Source organism: Protopterus annectens, chromosome 16.part0 (assembly GCF_019279795.1).
Source record: "Protopterus annectens isolate FY-2018-M chromosome 16.part0, PAN1.0, whole genome shotgun sequence".
Classification (NCBI taxonomy): Eukaryota; Metazoa; Chordata; order Ceratodontiformes; family Protopteridae; genus Protopterus; species Protopterus annectens.
In genome coordinates this window covers 789,372,366-789,391,627 of record NC_056750.1, presented here as the reverse complement: position 1 = coordinate 789,391,627, position 19,262 = coordinate 789,372,366, and the positions used below count along the sequence as shown (strand labels likewise).

General features: G+C 36.1%; 1 protein-coding gene across 2 annotated transcripts in view; it reads right to left on the bottom strand.

The window, feature by feature from the left end:
• LOC122790796 (alpha-1-microglobulin/bikunin precursor) overlaps positions 1-19,262 on the bottom strand; it is a 227,648-nt gene that overhangs the window by 96,833 nt on the left and 111,553 nt on the right. The gene's annotated exons all lie outside the window — the stretch shown is intronic.

Sequence of the window (19,262 nt, the reverse complement as noted above, 5' to 3'; positions counted from 1 at the left end):
ATCAACTGGAATCTTTGTGCGTCAGAGTCTGACCCAACTAATATTAACCTCCATGGTTTTTCACAAATTATAACCACCCCTACCAGAATAGGCAGCAACAAACAAAAAGAAAGCATCCTAGACTGGATACTCACCAACCATAATCCCAAAACGTACGAATCTGGGACCATTCCAAATGAGCTCAGCGATCACCTCATCACTTATATGGTAAAATGTAAAATAGGAAGCTCCAAACTCTCAGTCCTCAGGACTGTTAGGAGCACCAAACATTTTGACCTTGCTAGCTTCCGAAACGAGCTGCAGTCCTATAACTGGTCAACCCTTAAACACCTCCCGCTAGAAGAGGCAGTAACAAATTTTAACTCCACATTTCTAAATATACTTGATTCACATGCCCCCAAATGCTCAATCAAAATAAAAGCTCAAATAGCACCATGGCTATCAAAAGACTCTATATCCAAAATTAAATCCAGAAATAAAGCATGGAATAAATGGCGTGCTACCAAGACACCCCTAGACAGTTACAACTTCCAACAACTAAGAAATGAAACAAAAAAACATATCTTAACTGACAAAAAGAACTACTATCTCCAACTACAACATAAAAACCAAAATAACCCCCAAAAGGTTTGGGCAGGAATAAACAAACTACTCCATCTGGGTAAGTCCTTCACACCTACACCAGCAAACCTAACTATGAAAAACCCAGAAGTCGCTACATCCTTTAACACCTTTTTTATTGATGTTATCAAATCCTTAGCCAACCAACATTCTACTCCCCACTCCCCAACCACAGGTCCCACCCTGAAGACGGCGCCAATTTTCAATCTACAACCTGTCCCTACTGCGTACATTCGATCCTTACTAAGGAAACTAAAGCCAACCACCCTCGCTGCAGACCTACTTCCAGCTGACTTCCTACAAAAAGCTGCTGCTATCATAGCCTATCCCATATCTATCTTAATTAATTGCACCATAATTGAATCCAAAATCCCCTCCATATGGAAAATCTCCCATGTCATTCCTCTCCATAAAGGTGGCCCATCCACTGACCTTTCAAATTACAGGCCAATAGCCATTTTGTCACCACTAGCAAAAATAATGGAAAAATATATTCACAAACAACTCATCCAGCACTTAACTCAGAACAATCTGCTAACCGACTCTCAACATGGCTTCAGGCCCAAACACAGTACTACTACTGCTCTCCTCTCATTCACAAACACTATTAATCTTAACCGGAATGACAAAAAAATATCCTCAGCTCTCTTCTTGGACCTTTCAAAAGCTTTTGACATGGTCAACCACAAACTCATGCATGAAACCCATAAAACTCTCTACCTGGATAACAAAACCCTTGACTGGTTTCATGCCTATCTTTCTGATAGGCAACAAGCTGTGCTCTGGCATAATAAGCTCTCAGACCTCCTACCAAACACCATAGGAGTCCCCCAAGGATCCATACTTGGCCCCCTCCTATTTTCCATCTTTATTAACGATCTTAACAAAGTCATTCCAGAGTCCACATGTATTCAATACACGGATGACTCGACATTAATTTGCTCAGATACATCCCCAATTACTCTACTATCCAAAACTCAAGACTGTTTCACTGCAGTAGAAAAATGGCTATATGAACGCCAACTTATCCTTAACCCAAAAAAAAACAAAATGCTCCTCTTCCATCCTACCCATAAAACACCAACCTTTCCCTTTTTTATTCAATCCAACAATGGCACCATCATCTCCCCAGACACCCACACCAAGCTACTAGGAGTTACCATCGACAACAAACTCAGATTTGATGTACACATCAGCCAGACTATTAAGACTGTTCACAAGAAACTGGTCTCCCTCTACAGAATAAAACCCTTTCTGACTCCCACGGCAAAAGTTGCTATTGCTCGCACCCACCTCCTATCCACCCTCTTGTATGCCTCCCCTATACTTGCAAACCCCAACAAATCGGATCTGTCCAAACTATCTTGCTGTTATAATCACATTGCCAGATTTGTAACTGGATTACCCTACAAAACCCATCACTGTACTAATCTTCAGAACCTAGGCTGGATGGAATTACCAAACCTAATCCTACAGCAGCAACTTATAGTTGCTTACAAAATACTCTCTCAACCGGACAACATCCCTGATCTGTGTAGATTAATCACCCCTTACACAAATCTAAACAGCCTTAGATCATCACACAGATTACTTGCCCAGACAGTCAAATCCTGTAACTCAGGAGGCGACTCTCTGTTTTTCCAACACAGTGGGTCAAAGATGGAATTCTCTTCCACCTAGTCTCACCACTTCCACCTCCCTAAATACATTCAAGAAAGGCCTCTCCCACCACCTCAAATCCCACTGGCTCTGCCAATGCTCTAATCCAGACTAATCCATTTTTCCCCATCCATTTCCACAGGAATATTACTTTCTTCATAAGCATTAAGCCAACTACTCTCTACAGGAAACTAACAAAATGAAGGTCTTGTTTCTTTTTTATAATTGCTATTGTACATACTAGTGAACTTGTTTCCCATTTGTGTATCAACTGTATAATCAACAACTGTATGCTATTTGTTATATATTATTGTAACCTTTTTTTCCTATTTGGAGCTTTTCTCCCCTGGCCTCCGCTGAAAATGGACATGTGTCCAGTCGGACTATCCCGGTCAACAAATGTAAAATAAATAAATAAAATAAATAAATATTCATTAAAGATGAATATACCTCCAATACAGTATGCATATATTACTTAACAACACACAAAAATATACTTGGTTTGTGAATTTTGAAAGTACGGGTTTAGTTCACATACATATGCACATATATGAGAGAGTACTATATTTGACTAGATGTATTGCAAATTAATATATTCAGGTAATCTTGATATGAGATTTTAATTAGGAACTAAATGTGCATGGAGGTATATAATATGCAAATTTGCTGATGTGTGGAAGCACCAACTTATTCGTTGGTAGTTTATCGTTTATATAAGGTTTTTACATTCAGAATGGTGTTTTTTAAACAATATAAGTTTTTATAATGAAATTATTTATTAGTGATGTTTTAATTAACTAATTAATTATTTTAATTGAAAAATTTTCCCGTGCAAGTGGATATTTAAATGTATAGTAGTTTGTTTATTGTTATCTGATGAAGCGTGGGTTTACCACGCGAAAGCGCTTATCCTTGTATTTCTAATAAATCGCATTGGACATTATCCTGCAGTTTGGACTTTTTTCAGTGTGCTTTTTGAATTTCAACTTCGTGGCTGGTACCTCTCATTTTCTATTTCTACTTTTGGCTTATTGGTGAGAGAACCACTCAGCAGGGAGGTCGCCTTCTTTTGCTGTATACCTCCAAATTGGTTAGAGAGCATGATTCCCTGGAGATACTTCAGGTGCAATTAACTGTTGGTAGGATACCTATTCGTCATTGCCACCTACAGGACCTCCTCCATGAATCGGGACACTCCCTGCCTATTTGGAGCTACTTAAGTCTATCAAGATACATCCAAACACCATGGTTTCGGGTGGCTTTAACTACCCATCCATTGGTAAATTACTCGTGCACCAACCCACAGGTTCCTGGACCTGGACCAGCTGGTTGACACCCCCCACAAAGGGGTGCCAACATCGTGGATCTGGTGCTTACCAATATGGGGGGATCACTGTAGCACCCCCATTGTGAGGTCTTTTCCTGGTGAAATCTGACCACAGATCAGTTTCATTCAAAGTAACTATCACACCTGACCGTCCTAGCAGCAACTAAACTAATTTCTCCAAAGCAGATTATAACCTCTTACAGGATGGTATAAATAGCTTTACTGCACCTCTGCCCTCTGATGGAACTGGCAAGTATGCAGATTTCTACACCAGTGCTTTATATAAACACCTGTGTAACTGCATTGACTCTGCAGTACCTGTTAGGACCACCACAAGCAAGAGCAAACCTGCCTGGTGGACAATTGCCATTAACAGGGTTTACTATAAGAGGAAGAATTTGCTTTCCGAGTAAGAGGGAATGAACCCTAAAATGGAAACACTCCCTCCTCAGTTTAAACAAGCAAGTAAGACTTCTTGTGAAGTCCTCCAAAACTAAATATGAATCCAAATTAGCTTCTCAACTAAGGACAACTGTAAGGCATTCTTTAGTTACATCTGTAACCCAAAAGGAAAGGCCCAGATTTGTGCTGAACTGGTAGTTAATGATACCACATATACTGAGCCTGTGAACTTTGCTAACCTGTTAGCTGACAGGTTCTATGAAAACTTCACTTCCCTGTCCCCCACCAGATGTACCTCATGCCATCCCTACCCTGCATCTCTAAACAGCAGGTCATGAATGCCCTCTCTAGGGTCAAAAACACAGCATCTATGGGACCTGGTAACATCCCAGGCTGCATCCTACATGGGCTCAAACAAGAACTGGCAGCGCCACCAGGGTGCTTTTCAATCGTAGCCTAAGCACTGGCTTCATCCCAGCTGAATTGAAAAAGGCCACCATTATCCCTTTGCACAAAGGTGGTGCTTCAGTTGACTCTGGGGAACTATAGACCTATTGTAGCCTCATCAGCAAGGCCATGGAGTGTATCATCATGGAGCTTCTCAACAAAGACATAGGTAATCTCCAAACACTAACACTACTCTATTTGGACTTGTCAGAGGGAGATTATGCCTGTTAAACCTGGTGGACTTCTTTGAGACAGTTACCAAGGTTCTTTGGGGGGGGGGGGTCATATTAGCTTGTCGAAAACTTAAACTCTGAGTGAATGCTCTTTGATCGACAGCTAATATTCAAAACCACAAAACTTGAATGGCCCGAACAGCTATTTTATTTTCCCCAGGGAAAAAGAATCCCCCCCCCACCAAAAAAAATCCACAAACAAAATAAAGTGGGGGTGGGCTTCACCCCCATACCCCCAGTGTGGGGGGCACAGCCCCCCTACTTAAATATACCAACTCCGAGATCACACCACATTGGAGGAAACTGCAAAGTCCTGACAATGCCCCAGCGATTTCTTTCCCCATGGAAAAAAAAACGCTGTTCTGGCAGTTTGAATTTTTGGGGTTTTGAATATTAGTGGTCGATCAAAGAGCATCCGCTCTTTTGAGTGTTTGACAAGCTAATAGGAACCCAATCAGGGGAAATCTGTGCAATACATCCTACTTAATACATCCTACTTATACTTGGCCAAGGCTTTTGACACTCTCTCCCACTCGGGCATCATTGACAAATTCACCCAGCTTGGTATCAACCCTTATATTAGATGCACTTCTAACTGACTCACTGATAGAATCCATATAGTCAAAGTAGGGGAATCAATCTCCAACAGCAGACCTCGCTGGTGTTCCACAGGGATCAGTTCTCAGACCTCCATGGTTTGGAATCTTTTTCTGTTAAGTACAAGCTATAACTGAAGGTCTGTGGCTGACAGTTTGCTGATGACTGCAAACTGGGAGAGGTCATAGAATGTCCAAATGATGTCAAGGTACTACAAGAGGGTCTTGCACAAACAAATGATTGATGCCAAAGTCATGGCCTTTCAATGCAAAACAAAAAATGTTATCTCTTTCAGGAAGAGCAATGTTCCTGCTAACTACCACATCAGTAACAACACTCTAAGTATGCACTCAGTGGTGAGAGACCTGAGCACAGGTTGACAGCAACCTTAACTTTGATCACCATGTCTCCACAGTGGTAAGAAGGGCATTCTATATGCTCATCTCATAAGTAAGGGCATTGCCTCCAGAAAAAAAGTTATAACCTCCCTGTACTCTTTCCTAATCAGGCCAATAATTGAGTACAGTACCCCTTTTGGTATGTACCTTTCCACACACCTGCAGCAGTTGGAGAGACCACAATTCCTCACAAGGAAAATTGAAGGCCTTCAGCATCTGTCCTATGAGGATTATCTGAAATCACTGTCAATTTATTCTGTTTCATACAGACTACTCATAGCTAATCTCTGCCTTGCATATAAAGCAATCTTTGACCCTGCTTTATTGGAAATGCAGATCTGTAAGTCAAATGGTACATAGGTTACTCACTCTAAAGGCCTTAACCTGGTATGTGACATTAGTAGAACCTGCTGGGGAGACAGTTGTTCCCCAGAAGTTACCACACCTTTGGAACAGACTCCAACTTCATGTCAAGCAGAGCACCTCATTGGCCCTCTTCAAATGTAATGTGGACAATTGGATGGATAACCATGGGGATTCCAACTGTGTTCCTCTTAGACAGGGGCAATAGGTGCTGATCATGGAAATGTGTAAAACTTGGCTAGGCTTGAAAGGGCTCTAGGGTCATTAGCCTAGTAACCTTGTATGATCCTGTATTGACAGATTTTAATTGTGATTTAAGAGGTAAACGTAAAAGGAAAGGACATGACATAAAACTGTTAGACATTATAAGATCTATGGATGGTGCAGTGGTGCAGCTGTAGTGTTCTCACCTCACAGCAAGAGCTCTCCAGTTCGATTCTCAGCTGGGGTGCCTTGTGTGAGGAGTCTGCACATCCTCCCTGCATTTGTGTGGGTTTCTTCCAGGTGCTCCAGTTTCCTCCCACGTTACTAAGACATGCGTCTGGAGCATTTATCCCTGGGCCTCCGTTGAAAATTGACTCGTTCCAAGTCGGACTTTCCTGGTAAACTAAAATAAATACTCTAGGATAGAAAGTCATTAACTTATAGAAGAGATATCTACAGAATGGAAATGTATTTTATATCATCAGATGGACTTAATTATAAGGGATAGAGAATCAAGTGAAATGGTTTTTTTTTGGATCAATTAGCAATATAGATGGAGATAAAGAAGCATAAGTAATATATATGTGTGTATATATATATATATATATATATATATATATATATATATATATATATATGTATATATATATATATAAACAAAGGAATAAGGTTAAATGAAAAAAACTGGGAGATCATAATATGATGAAAACATTCCATAAAGATTGGTCTTGAATGGTGGATGAAATTTAAAATGAAATAAAATGTTATTTACAGTGGGTATATAAGAAGTGGATAAATAAAAGTATGAGGGCATAAAGATGTACTGAAACATTTAGGAAATGACAGTATTTTGATAGAGAAAGAAATATATAAAATCGGGAGAATTAGTTGTTCAAAGAAAGATTTTTAAAAGGAAAATGAAGTTTATTTGTATTTAAACAGACTAGTAAAGGAGGATTGTAATGAGGGAAATGAAAAATACAAAAGGAGCAATAAAAAGAACATGGGAACAAATTATGATTATTGTAAAATATGTACAAGAGATGTTTAAATAAGAAATTAAAAATAGGAAAAGTAAAAAAAATAAATAAATAAAAGCAGGAGAATTTGAAAAGGAGATTTTGTATGAATACAACTAAATATAAATTTGGCTGCAGGGCCAGATGGAATAGGATATGAAATATATTAAAACTTAACAGAATGGAAAAAAGAATATTTTTAAAGAATTAGAATGAAAGGCTAAATTAACATTTCATTTATAAAGAACTATGTAGAGAAATACTTAAAAGTATATGACAGAAAAAAGAAAAAAAAATAATGAAAAAAATAGAGAATGATAGTACTGAACAATAAGATTCGTAAAAATTTAACAAAAAAAAATAGAAAGATGAAAAGTATAAATGGAAGATAGTATGTATTATATAAAATGGAAGATAGTATGTATTATATAAAATGGAAGGGATGTCAATAATTATTAAAAATTATAATAAGGATTGTGGATGATATAAATAGAGGAGAAGCCAAACTTATGACAGCAGATCTTAAGGCATTTGATAGAATAGAACATGGAATCTTATGGTGGTGGTGAAAAAATACAAATCAAGTGAGAAAATTAGGAAATGATGTATGTCTATTTATAAAAATAATAAGGTAAACATTTTGGTAAATGATTAAAGAAATACAGATGGGCTTTGGTGTGAGACAAGGATGGTCTCAACAGTTGTGTACTGTCTGCTTTAACTATGAATGTAATTATATGTGAAATAAATGATAACATGAAGAAAGCAGAATATGTAATACCTGAAAGCTTAAAAAATCCTAGTCTTGTTAACGTATGCAGATGTCATTATAGTAATTGAAAAAAATGTGGATAAAATATATTATTTAAATGAATGTTTAGAAGCAATCTGGATGACTTTAAAGAGAAGTGAAGGAATAGGTGATTATAGATAGGAAGAATACAATTTACAGTGAAATCTGTCTTGGGTTTAAAATTTGGTAACAAATATATGTTGGATACAGTAGGAAGACACGAAGTGTTAAAAGGAACTTGCTTGTTTTAGAAAACTTAGACTATAATTTAGAAAAAATATTTGATAAATTCAGTTTTAATGGGGAAATAGCATACTTTGCAAGTATAGATTCATGTTACTAATGCTACTACAAAAACAAATGGTTGCAAACATTTTTTTTGATATGGGGGTCAAGCCTGAATCCAGTAAAAAGATAACTTTTGTACTAGGGGTAATTAACAAGTGGTATATGTTGCTTCTGAAAATTTATATAAATTAAGATGGATAAATGAGAAGGACAGTTTGGTTGTAAGAATATTTAAATGACATTTTTGGGTATATAAGATATAGTAAAAGAGAATAGTATGTAAAAATGAAAAAAAAATTAAATGCTACCAAGAACAAAATATTAATGTGGAAAGTAAAAATTGATCAAATAGAAAAGGAGAGAACTGTGGCAAAAGAATATATTGTTGGGAAATGTTAGCATAAGAAAAAAAAAATTAAAGCTATGAACATAAATGAATGGTATAATAAAAAATAGAATGCCAAGATTTTTTTGTCAAGACTGGTAACAGATTACCATATCAAAGGAAAATGAATGAATATGTTTGTAGTGTAGAAGAAACTATGTAGAAGGGAAAAGTGTAAAGAAAATGTTTTTGAAGGAACTGAAAAAGTGGATAAGATAAATATGGACATAATTGCCTTTTTGTATTATAAAAATATAAGCAAAATATATGTTAAAAGAATATTAGAAATGTTTTATTATATGGAATGAAAGGATAAATGAAATTGTTTAATGGAAAATGGATTTTGGCAGTAATGTTGAAAAAAATTAGATGGATATGGAAAAAGGAGTGTGGGGGTCTAACAAGGATAGCAATTTGATATAAAAATATGTATGAATGCATAATAAAAGGATATGGAAAACTGTATTTTTATTCTGTAAATATAAATTTTGCAAATATGTAAATCCAAGTATTGTCTTTTATAAATAAAGGACCCTACTCTTTTTGATAGGTGCTGTGGAATATTTTCCATCTACCTGAGCTGCCACTAGCTTAAGCAGATGAGAACCTCTGTTTAATGTCCCCTGTGTGCGCCATCCTTCAAAAGACTGCAGCACCCCCCAATACTGCACTGCTGTATCACCAAGTGGGAATAGAACCCCCAGTCCTCTGGTCTTCAAGCACAAAAGGTGTCTGTGCTACCTCTTGAGCCATTTTTTTTCCCATTTGCTTCCTTGAGCTAGCGAAGTTCTCTACCATTTAAGGAGGGCTTCATTGCAAGTAAGGGCCTAGCTGATTAGTCAGAAGACTAGGCTTATTTGTGACTCCCTAGTTATAACCACAACAGTATCTGTCATTGATGTCTGATATCGTCAAGTTGACAATCATTTAAGTAGAAAAAAATGTGTCTGACTCAGTTTACTAGCATCAAATATATTTCCAAATCCTGCAAACACAGGGTTTTGCCTATACTTTTGGACTTGCTTTTTGAAAGCAAAGTGGTCCATGAACTCTTAACCATGACCATGGTCATAAGGCATGATTAATATGAGTACAGATATGCATTTACATAAACAACAGCATAGCAATCTGAGTAGCAAAAACTAATTAGAACATGCTGTGCATATGGCAGAGGTGTACCTCTCAACCCTGTAGAACAAGAAATCTGGACAAAGACATAATTTAGGAACAAAGGTCCAAAAGTAGGGACAGTTTTTAAATATTTGTCTTACAAACTTAGAAAGTTGATAGAATGATAGATTTTGCACTAGCAAAAATAATAGGTTTTGCATTAGCATGAATTTTCTGGAGAGTCTGAAAGGTAAATGTCTGCCATTACTTTTTGACGTCAATCCTCTGATTTGCTAATTTACCAGGAAAGCTCAATTTTATGAGAAACAGACCAAAGTATGAGACAAAAATCTGGACATTCTGTGAAAATCTGGACAGTTAAGAGGTATGGTTATAGGCAGGAGAAACAAAGTTGAGCTTGTAAAAGAAATGATTAAACACATTGCATCAACCATCAAGATTTAGTTTTATTATGTTTCCATTATCTAATCTAGCTCAAGTCTAAGAGCTTAGGACTTCAGCATGCAAGCATTGAAAATCCGTGACTGGATGATGATCCTTTACTAACTGTTGGGAAACCTTGTACTCTGCATTCTACACCTTTTAATAAATGTGAAAGAAAGCTGCTTGCACTTATGACAAATGATTAGTCTTTTGAAAATGACCTTAAAGCAACATTTATTTGAAAAAACAACTTTAGCATTTCTTAAGGAATGGTGTGAAATGAATTTAAATATCAACCGCAAATATTTGAAACTGTTAAATATGCAAAGTTGGAAATTAAATGTGTTATTTAACTTCAGTTTGTAAATGATGATGCAAAACAGTGACATTGAGAAATCTAGAGAAATATTGATAAAAATATTTTAAAATGGATACATGACAACTTATGAATATTAAAAAAAAAAAAAAAAACTGATATAGGAAAAATATTTAATGAATGGACACAATGGTTATTCTGATAAAAATGCAGGAATATGAAGACTATAAGAAAGAACAATAGAGTGGAGTATTATCAGCCTCTTCTCTGCAGATAGTCTTGTTACTAGTTTGAATGAAATTCTGATGAAAAATTTTTTTTCTAATGCCGTGAACAATAATTTCGTTAGTAAGGGGTCATCTACCATGACTCACTTATTGGATTTACTTGATGCTTATAAAGGATTTTTTGGTCTTAATAGGCTGTGTAATTGTGAAGAGAAGTTCTCCCATCCCTAGAAGTCCATTGGGGATTGTTTGAGGGCTGAAATACTCCTACAATAAGTCAGAAGACAGAGGAAAGGGCACCAGAATAGTCTGTGATGGTGAGAGGAGGCAGTGGATAAATAAATGCTTCTGAAGAATGTTCAGTTAAATTATTGCAATTTAATTGTATCTAGTTTAATAAGTTAGCTGCTATTTTGGTCTCAAAAGGGTTAACTATATCCCACAATGAATACTGATGTTAGAGCTTTAAAACTTAGTTTGAAAGTTTACTTTAAGAATGTGTGTGATAAAACAAATGAGCAGTATTTCATCTGGCAAGTAAACGATTTTTGCATCATTGAGTCTGATTAGAATTGTATTTAATATCAATGTCATGATTATTTGACTTTTAAGCACTGAGCTTTGAGACTTGTACAGCAGTATTTTTATCACGATAGTTGAGAAGGATAAGAGAGTTCTAGTACTGAAATGTTTTAATATACTTGATTTTTCAGATATTTTTTATGTGGGGAGGGGAGCCAAATATAACTGCATCTAAACATTATTGTATAATTGATTTATTATGTTGCATCTAAAATATTCTCTTCAGCAAGAATCAATAATACAAGTTATTTATATGGTCAACCTAATATTCATAATAATACAACTAATCTACCCTTCAGGTCAGGTACTTTTTTTTTACAGAAGCTACCTCAGATTTTCTGGAGTTTGTATTAAAGCCCTTACTAAAGCATCCTTAAGGCCCTATATGCAATTACATGATATGGAAGTGAGCAAATGTGGTGTATTTGTATGGCTGGTATATCTGAACCATAACATATTTCACCTAGGTATAACACGCTACTATTTCATTTCTTGATGTGGCTGCTTTTGTCTTTAATTAGTACAGGTATACATGAGTGACTGTATGGGAAATTGACTGATATTAACAATGTTTTGAATCTTAAAAGTTGTCACTCAGTCTTATTAAGGAAAAATATTCCAAGTGCATTATTTTTGACTTTTTTAATATAGAGAGAAATATTTCAATTAAAGAATGTGGGATGTGGTATGGAGGAGTGTAAGAGACTTCTAGAAAAATATGGAAAAATATCCTCTGCCAAATATTGCTGATATTGAAACTTAGCATGTATATAATCAATCTGGAAATGCAGATGTACAACCATATCTTATTAAAAGCTGGATAAAATGTTGGGGGGGGGGGTTGTAAGAGTAGAAATCTTGTACAAATGATAACCTGAATCATTTAATGAGGAGACTGAAATGACAAAGTAATTTGGGATATACTAGTTAGTCGGCCATGGTGGTGCATCGGTTAGAATTGTCGCCTCACAGCAAGAGGTTCTCTGGTTCGATCCTCGGCAGGGGTGCCTTCTTTGTGGAGTCTGCATGCCCTCCCTATGGTCGCGTGGGTTTCCTCCGGTTTCCTCCCACATCCCAAAGACATGCTGTAGGTGGATTGGACACTCTAAATTGGCCCTAGGGGTGTGTGTGTGCCTTCTGTGTAAGGTTGGGTGCCGGGTTGGCAACTTGACGCAATAAAAACTCCACTGCCAATCATGAGCAGACAGGAGATCCACTGTGGCGACCCCTAACAGTGAAAATCCGAAAGAAGAGGAGGCCATTAATTTGACACTGACATTTTACAAATAAATGAGCATGGAACCTCAAATAAAATTTAAGGTAAAAGAATGACTACATAAATAAGAAATAATGTTTACTGAAGGTGCAAAAAGATGTGGAAAATGCAATAATTGTGATCAAGAAACATGTCTATTGATTCAGGAACAGAGGACATTTTACTCAGTGGGTATGCTACTTGTAAAATAGAGCGTTTCCAATGTTGCATTCTGTAAAAAGTTTTGCGTATGAAAATCAGAATGAACACACTCCGATTGGATAGTAGAACCTAACTTTTTTGTTTGTGGAGTTATATAAAAATGTGCTTAGATGGTATGATGTGAATGGTCCCTTTAAATTTCAAGTACTGCAGTATGTAATAGACTCTAAAACAGAAAGATTAAGAACTATTTGTTACTACAGGAAACAAAATGGCAGTTAAAATAAAACCCTACATCTAGCCATCCATCAGTGAAAGTGTTAAATAAAATCTGTAATCAAATACAGAAAAAAAGAAATGCATTGTAGAGGAGTGCTAACCTGTTTACTTGTTGTGATCACAGGATGCAGTTTAAGAATAAATGGATTATCATTGCTGGCAATCTTTAAATGAAATCTGAAAATGAACACATTTTGAAAGCTTACTATTGTGTATTTCATACAGTAAGTGTTATCTTATGCTACACCACATTGAGATTAAGTACATTTCTGCATGGTTATTGATTATTCTTTGATTTGGTTTAACTTCTCCAAGTCTTTGAGTTATCTAGTACCATGATGGGAATAGACCCCATTCCTAAAACAAAGTAGGATTAAAGTTCATGAAATTAGTATTTCAATCTTTAATATTATCCAAAAGTTCTCTTTGCAGCACCCAGAATTGACTCCATCTATAATGAATATGGAGTTACTTGTATTGGTAGCATATATAAATATAACTGTAATTTTTTTTTTTTGAGACCCATTGCTCTTACTACCATTGGAACTGTCAGAGTATCCTTCCTCCACATTGCTTTCATTTCTGCCTGCAAATCCTGGTATTTTAAGACTTTGTGCCTCCCTCTACATATGTCACTGTAAACACATGGGTATGGCAGTTTCAAAGATGAATGTTGTCTTTTTTTTCATGGACTGCTGGTTTTCTCGCATTTATTTCTGAGCTGTTGGTAATGGGTGATCCCATACGATATAAACTTCATTATTCTCAATGCTTTGTTGCTCATGTTTCCAATGCTTCTCAGCTACTTCAATATTGTAACATTTGCACAATCCCCAGTGCAACAGTCTTGCCACATTATTATGCCTTTCAGTATACAGTCCCTCTGCCATTAGTGTATCATACCAAACAAGATGTGTGACTGGTTCCAGTTCTGTTTTACAAGATCTGCTCCCACATGTTCAATGGAACTTGTAAACCAGTGTGTATGTAGTCCACTATCCTGGCCTAATAATATCAGGCTTTCATCTTTTGGGTTAAATTCCCTTCTTAACCATTTCTGCATCAGATCCTGATCAACATGAGGTTGTTCCAGGAGTTTTTTTGTACGTGCAACTATATTTTATATATTTTCCACATCTTCCTTGTCTGATCCTTATATTCCTTCAGTTTTTTTGGCACATTCATTTGCTACCTGATTTTTCATCTACTTCTGGCTTGACTTCCATTCCCACTTGATACCGATATGCTTCTTCTAAACTAAGCAGGGAAGTCATCTTAGACTTGTTCTTGTGTTTTAAAACGTTCACTATATTTGGATCTGGTGAAGTCAGCATATATTTATGTAGTCCTAGGACTGCAGATCTATATGTGTAATCAATTTCAAGGAGGCCTGTACCTCCTTCAGAACAAGAAATGTATAATCTTAGTATACACTGATTTTTATATATCATTTGATGTGTGAAATCATTTTTTTCCTGTCCAAGTGATTCAATACATTTTGGGGCCAATCACCCCAAAACATGAAGTTAGAACAAGACGATAATGGTTTATAGCATAGATTTTTTCCTAGATATCGGGGCCATATTGTATTAATTTTAGTCTTCTAAAATATTCCTTACTGCGCTTTGTTCATATTTGTTCGTGTTTTATTGTCAATACTTCATCAGTTTCCAAATATTTATACACCTTCCTGCTAAAGATCCCTTGTATCAAATTCCTGTCCCAGATTGATATTTTCTTGGTGCTGCAGCTTTCCTGCTTTAAATGTTGCTTTTGCACATTTATCAAGACCAAATAACATTTTTATATCATCTGATGTTTTGGCTGCTTGTAGTTGTACTTTCAGCTCCTCATCTGACAAGCTATACAGTTTTAAATCGTCCACGAAAAGGAAATGAGAAGTCTTTACACTTGTTTAAGGAAGCCAAATGGTAACCATGACCTAATCTTTTGCGTAGATAGCTTAATGGGTTAAGGGAAAGACACGAGAGCTGCAGTGACAGTCACCCTGGAATGCCCTCCTTTGAATGTTTATCCCTGGGATAAAAGTTTGTCATCCATCATGACTTGGCTGCAGAGTGGCTTGCCACTGTTTCATGGTCACTGTAATGTAATTGATCAATGTGGGGTGTATCTTGTACTTCTGTAAGCACTCCTTTATCCATGAATGTGGGATGCTGTTGATCCTTTTTGTTGTAATCTTTCCATGCTAGACATAGATTTTTTTCCCCCTTTTGCAATTCTCCATTATGACTTTAACAATAAATGATGCTTTGTTCCATATGGCTTTCTTTAGTTACCCTTTTGTTCTACTGCCATGATTGAGTTTTCTTTTAAATGACTAGTCTGTCAGCATCAATTCCAGTAGAGACTTTATACATTGCTGGAAGGCAAGTTATTGGTCTATAGTTTTTAGAATAGCTTGCAAGTTCACTGTTAAGGAGGAGTATCATTTTTCCTGCTGTTAACTAGGTTGGTATCTGTTTGGGATGCACATATAAGTAGTTCTTCCTGTGGGATGTGCATATAAGTAGTTCTTCCTCAGGCTTAAATGTTCTTGTAACAACGTTAATTTTAGCCAGAAGTTAGGTACTGCATCTGGGCCAGGAGTTTTCCACTTAGGAGCTTTTCATAATATTTTCAGTTTCTCTGGCTGCTATTTTTCCCCATTTTATATCCTTTGCATTTACACTTCTTACTGTTTCTTTTACTACTTCTATCCATTCTTTTACTTCTATCTATTCTGTATCTTTGTTTCACACTTCTTTTCTTGGTTGGTCTTATTGACTTTCTGCAATCTATTGCTTTCATTGATCTTGATATATCAATCCATCTCTATTAAATCAAGCAACTCCTTCCCTTAGATAATTTTCTTTTAAACTGAGGGCACATTCTTTGTTCTCTCTGCTTCCTGCAGACATTCTACAGAAAGTTCCAGAACATCTTCCTGTGGCATATTCTCTTCAGCTTCCTCCTGTGTCATCAGTTGCTCTTTCACATGGAAACTCACTAGCCTGTCACTTAACAACATTGCATCAGAGTGTTTCCCAGTTTACTATGAAACTTTTTTGGATCGCCAAAGAATTGCTTATTTTGTACTTTTCTATTTATTTATTTGACATTTGTTAAGCAGGTTAGTCCGTCTGGGCATGTACCCTTTTTCAGCAGCGGCCCAGGGAAAGCCCCAAAATAACAGAAAAATACAAATTTAACAATAAATATAAAAACTAGCTACAGAGCAATAAGTCAAGCACATTAACCATTAGTAGAACAGATATAATAAATAGTAACATTAACAAATTGTACTAGAAAATGCTTCAAGGGCAAAATTGAAGCAGGCAAGATATTTAAAGTGTAAAAGATTGAATATATGAAGTAATTATGTGTTATGGGTATCTATCATAATAAACCAAGATAGGATAGTGCTAAGAAAAGGGGTTACAGTTAAAAAAAGAGAGTAAAGGAAAACAAAGATGAAGGAGAAGGGGGGAATGTATAGAAGAGAAGATAAAATAATGTAAGGAGTTAAAGTATATGAAGAAAGGGAAGAGGAGGAGAAAGGATAAATAAGGAAAGAAATAAGTTAAGAATAACTAGCAGAGATTGGAAGAGTAAGGTCGAGAAGATAATAGTATACTTAAATTATATATTCTAGGTTTTTCTGCTGTGCTGATATATTTAGTTTATTATTTGCAATAGTGTAAAATAGGTCTGTTCTAATACTGTGTGTTGCTTTTATCATGTCTCTTTAAAGCATTTTTGTTGTTCTAAGCATTTTTTTTATTTTGATCAGTTTCATCTTCACTCTTCTATCACTGATGCTTCTTGTCTTCATTGCCTTATAGTTTTCTCTATTCAACATTTCCATGATGGCATTTGATTTCTCCCCTTCCTTTCCCTTATTGTCCTGTGTTTTTGTGGTAAGACTTTATCTGTTATTAATTTAGCTGCACAGTAATGTATCTCATTTACTTTGATCACATGAAGTTTTGATACTAGTCTTGATTACTGTGTTCCTTTTTCAGTCTCATAACATTTTGGGTCTTATTGACTTTCTGTAATGTTTCTTTCATCAGTCTTATTATGTCTATCCATTTCTAGTAAATCAAGCAACTCTTCTTGGATAATTTTCCTCTAAACTGAGGGCACATTCTTTTTGTTCTCCGTTCCCTGTGGGCATTCTGCAAAAAGTTCCAGACTATCTTCCTGTGACCTATTCTCTTCCGCTGAATCATGTCATCCATTTGCTGTTTTGTATGGGAACTCACTGGTATATCGCTCCACAAAATTGACAGTGTCGGAGTTATCACGGTTTCCTGCTCCTTCCCTTATTTTGCAATTGAACCTTTGTACTTATTTCTGAAGGCTCCAGAGCATCGTCATATGGCAAGTGATCAGATGCTTCCTGTTTCTCCTTAAACTGTGGACTCATTGCTCCATCATGCTGTGCCATTACCAGAGTTGGGTTCTCTGTACTAAATCCTTCACTTTGCAGGTAATCCATAACTTCAGCTTCTATTTCTTTAACGTCTCCATTACAAATCCTGTTTTCTACTTTCCCCCTTAGTTTAATTATTTTTTTTGTATTGTGAAATTGTCCATATCTAGATGTCTTTTTTCAATATTTCTCTTCAAATATCTTTGGTGCTGCTTTATTTGTATTAGTTTTGAATTCTCCTTTTCATAAATATTGCACCATAAGAAATCTTTTTCTTTCCCATGTCCATATTTCCTCCTCAGATGTCTCACGCTCCTCCTGTTTCTCCTTACTCTGGGGACTCCTTGTTGCATCATGCTGTAACGTGACTTGTGTTAAACTGTGGACACTGAATCCTTTACTTCATTGATATTCAATAACTTCAGCTTTTATTTATCTAACTTCCACTTTAATAATATTCTGTTCTACTTTTTCCCTTTGTCATCTTATTTCTCATATTGTGATAGTTTCCATATTTGGGTAGCTTTGCCTGTATTTCTTTTCAAATCTCTTTGGAGCTGTTTTTTTGTATTGATTAGTTTGACGTTTTCTTTAAATATTGCACTTTATCAGATATCTTTCTTTCCCATGCCCCAAATGATTCTTTGATCAGTTTAATTTCTCCAAGTCTTTTAGGTTTTTAATACCATGATGTGAATAGACCCCATTCCCAAGTCAAAGTATTATTAAAGTGCATGAAATTAGTATTGTTTCAATCTATATCCGCCAAAAATGCTCTTCGCAGCACCAGCAATGTGCCCAGAACTGACTCCTACAATTCATACAGAGTAACGCATCTAAATGCAAATGTAAATTCTTTTTTTATGAGACCCGTTTCTCCTACTACTATTGGAACGTTCTGGGTATCCTTCTTCCACATTGGCCTTATTTCTGCCTGCGAATCTTGATAGTTTATGACTTTGTCTCTCTCTGTACATAAGGTACTGTAATCACTGGGTTTAACAATTTCAGTGATCAAGCTTCTAACATCTTGGGTCTCATTGACTTTCTGTAATCTGTTTCATTCACTGATCTTAATATATTAATCCATGTCTGTTAAATCAAGCAACCCCTCACTTAGATCAATTTCTTCTAATCTAAGGGCACATTCTTTTTCTCCCCGTTTCCTGCGGGCATTTTACAGAAACTTTGTCCTGTGAAATACTCCTTCAGCTTCATCCTATGTCATCCAGTGCTTTTTTATATGGGAACTCACTTGCCTATCACTGCACAACTTTGCTATGCAACTCCAACTGAACTTTTGTCCTGACTTTCTACTGAAGGCTGCTGAGTATCTTCATATGCCAACTGATCAGCTGTTTCCCACTCCACCGGTTTCTCCTTTAATCTGGGACCTGTCATTCTATTGTGCTGTGATGTCGAAAGAGTTAGATTTTCTACACCAAATCCTTCCTTTTGCAGGTAATCCATAACTTCAATTTGTTTCTTTAACATCTCCATTACTAATCCTCATTTCTACTTTCTCCCTTTCTTATTTTGTATAGTAATGGTTTCTATGTTTGGATGTCTTTGCCTATATTTCTCTTCAAATTTATTTGGTGCTCCTTTTTTATATTGGTTAGTGTTGCTTTTTCCTTTGCATAAATATTGTACCATATTAAATCTTTTTTTTCCTTTTGATTTGTGTTATCTAACTGATGTTATTGAAGCCAC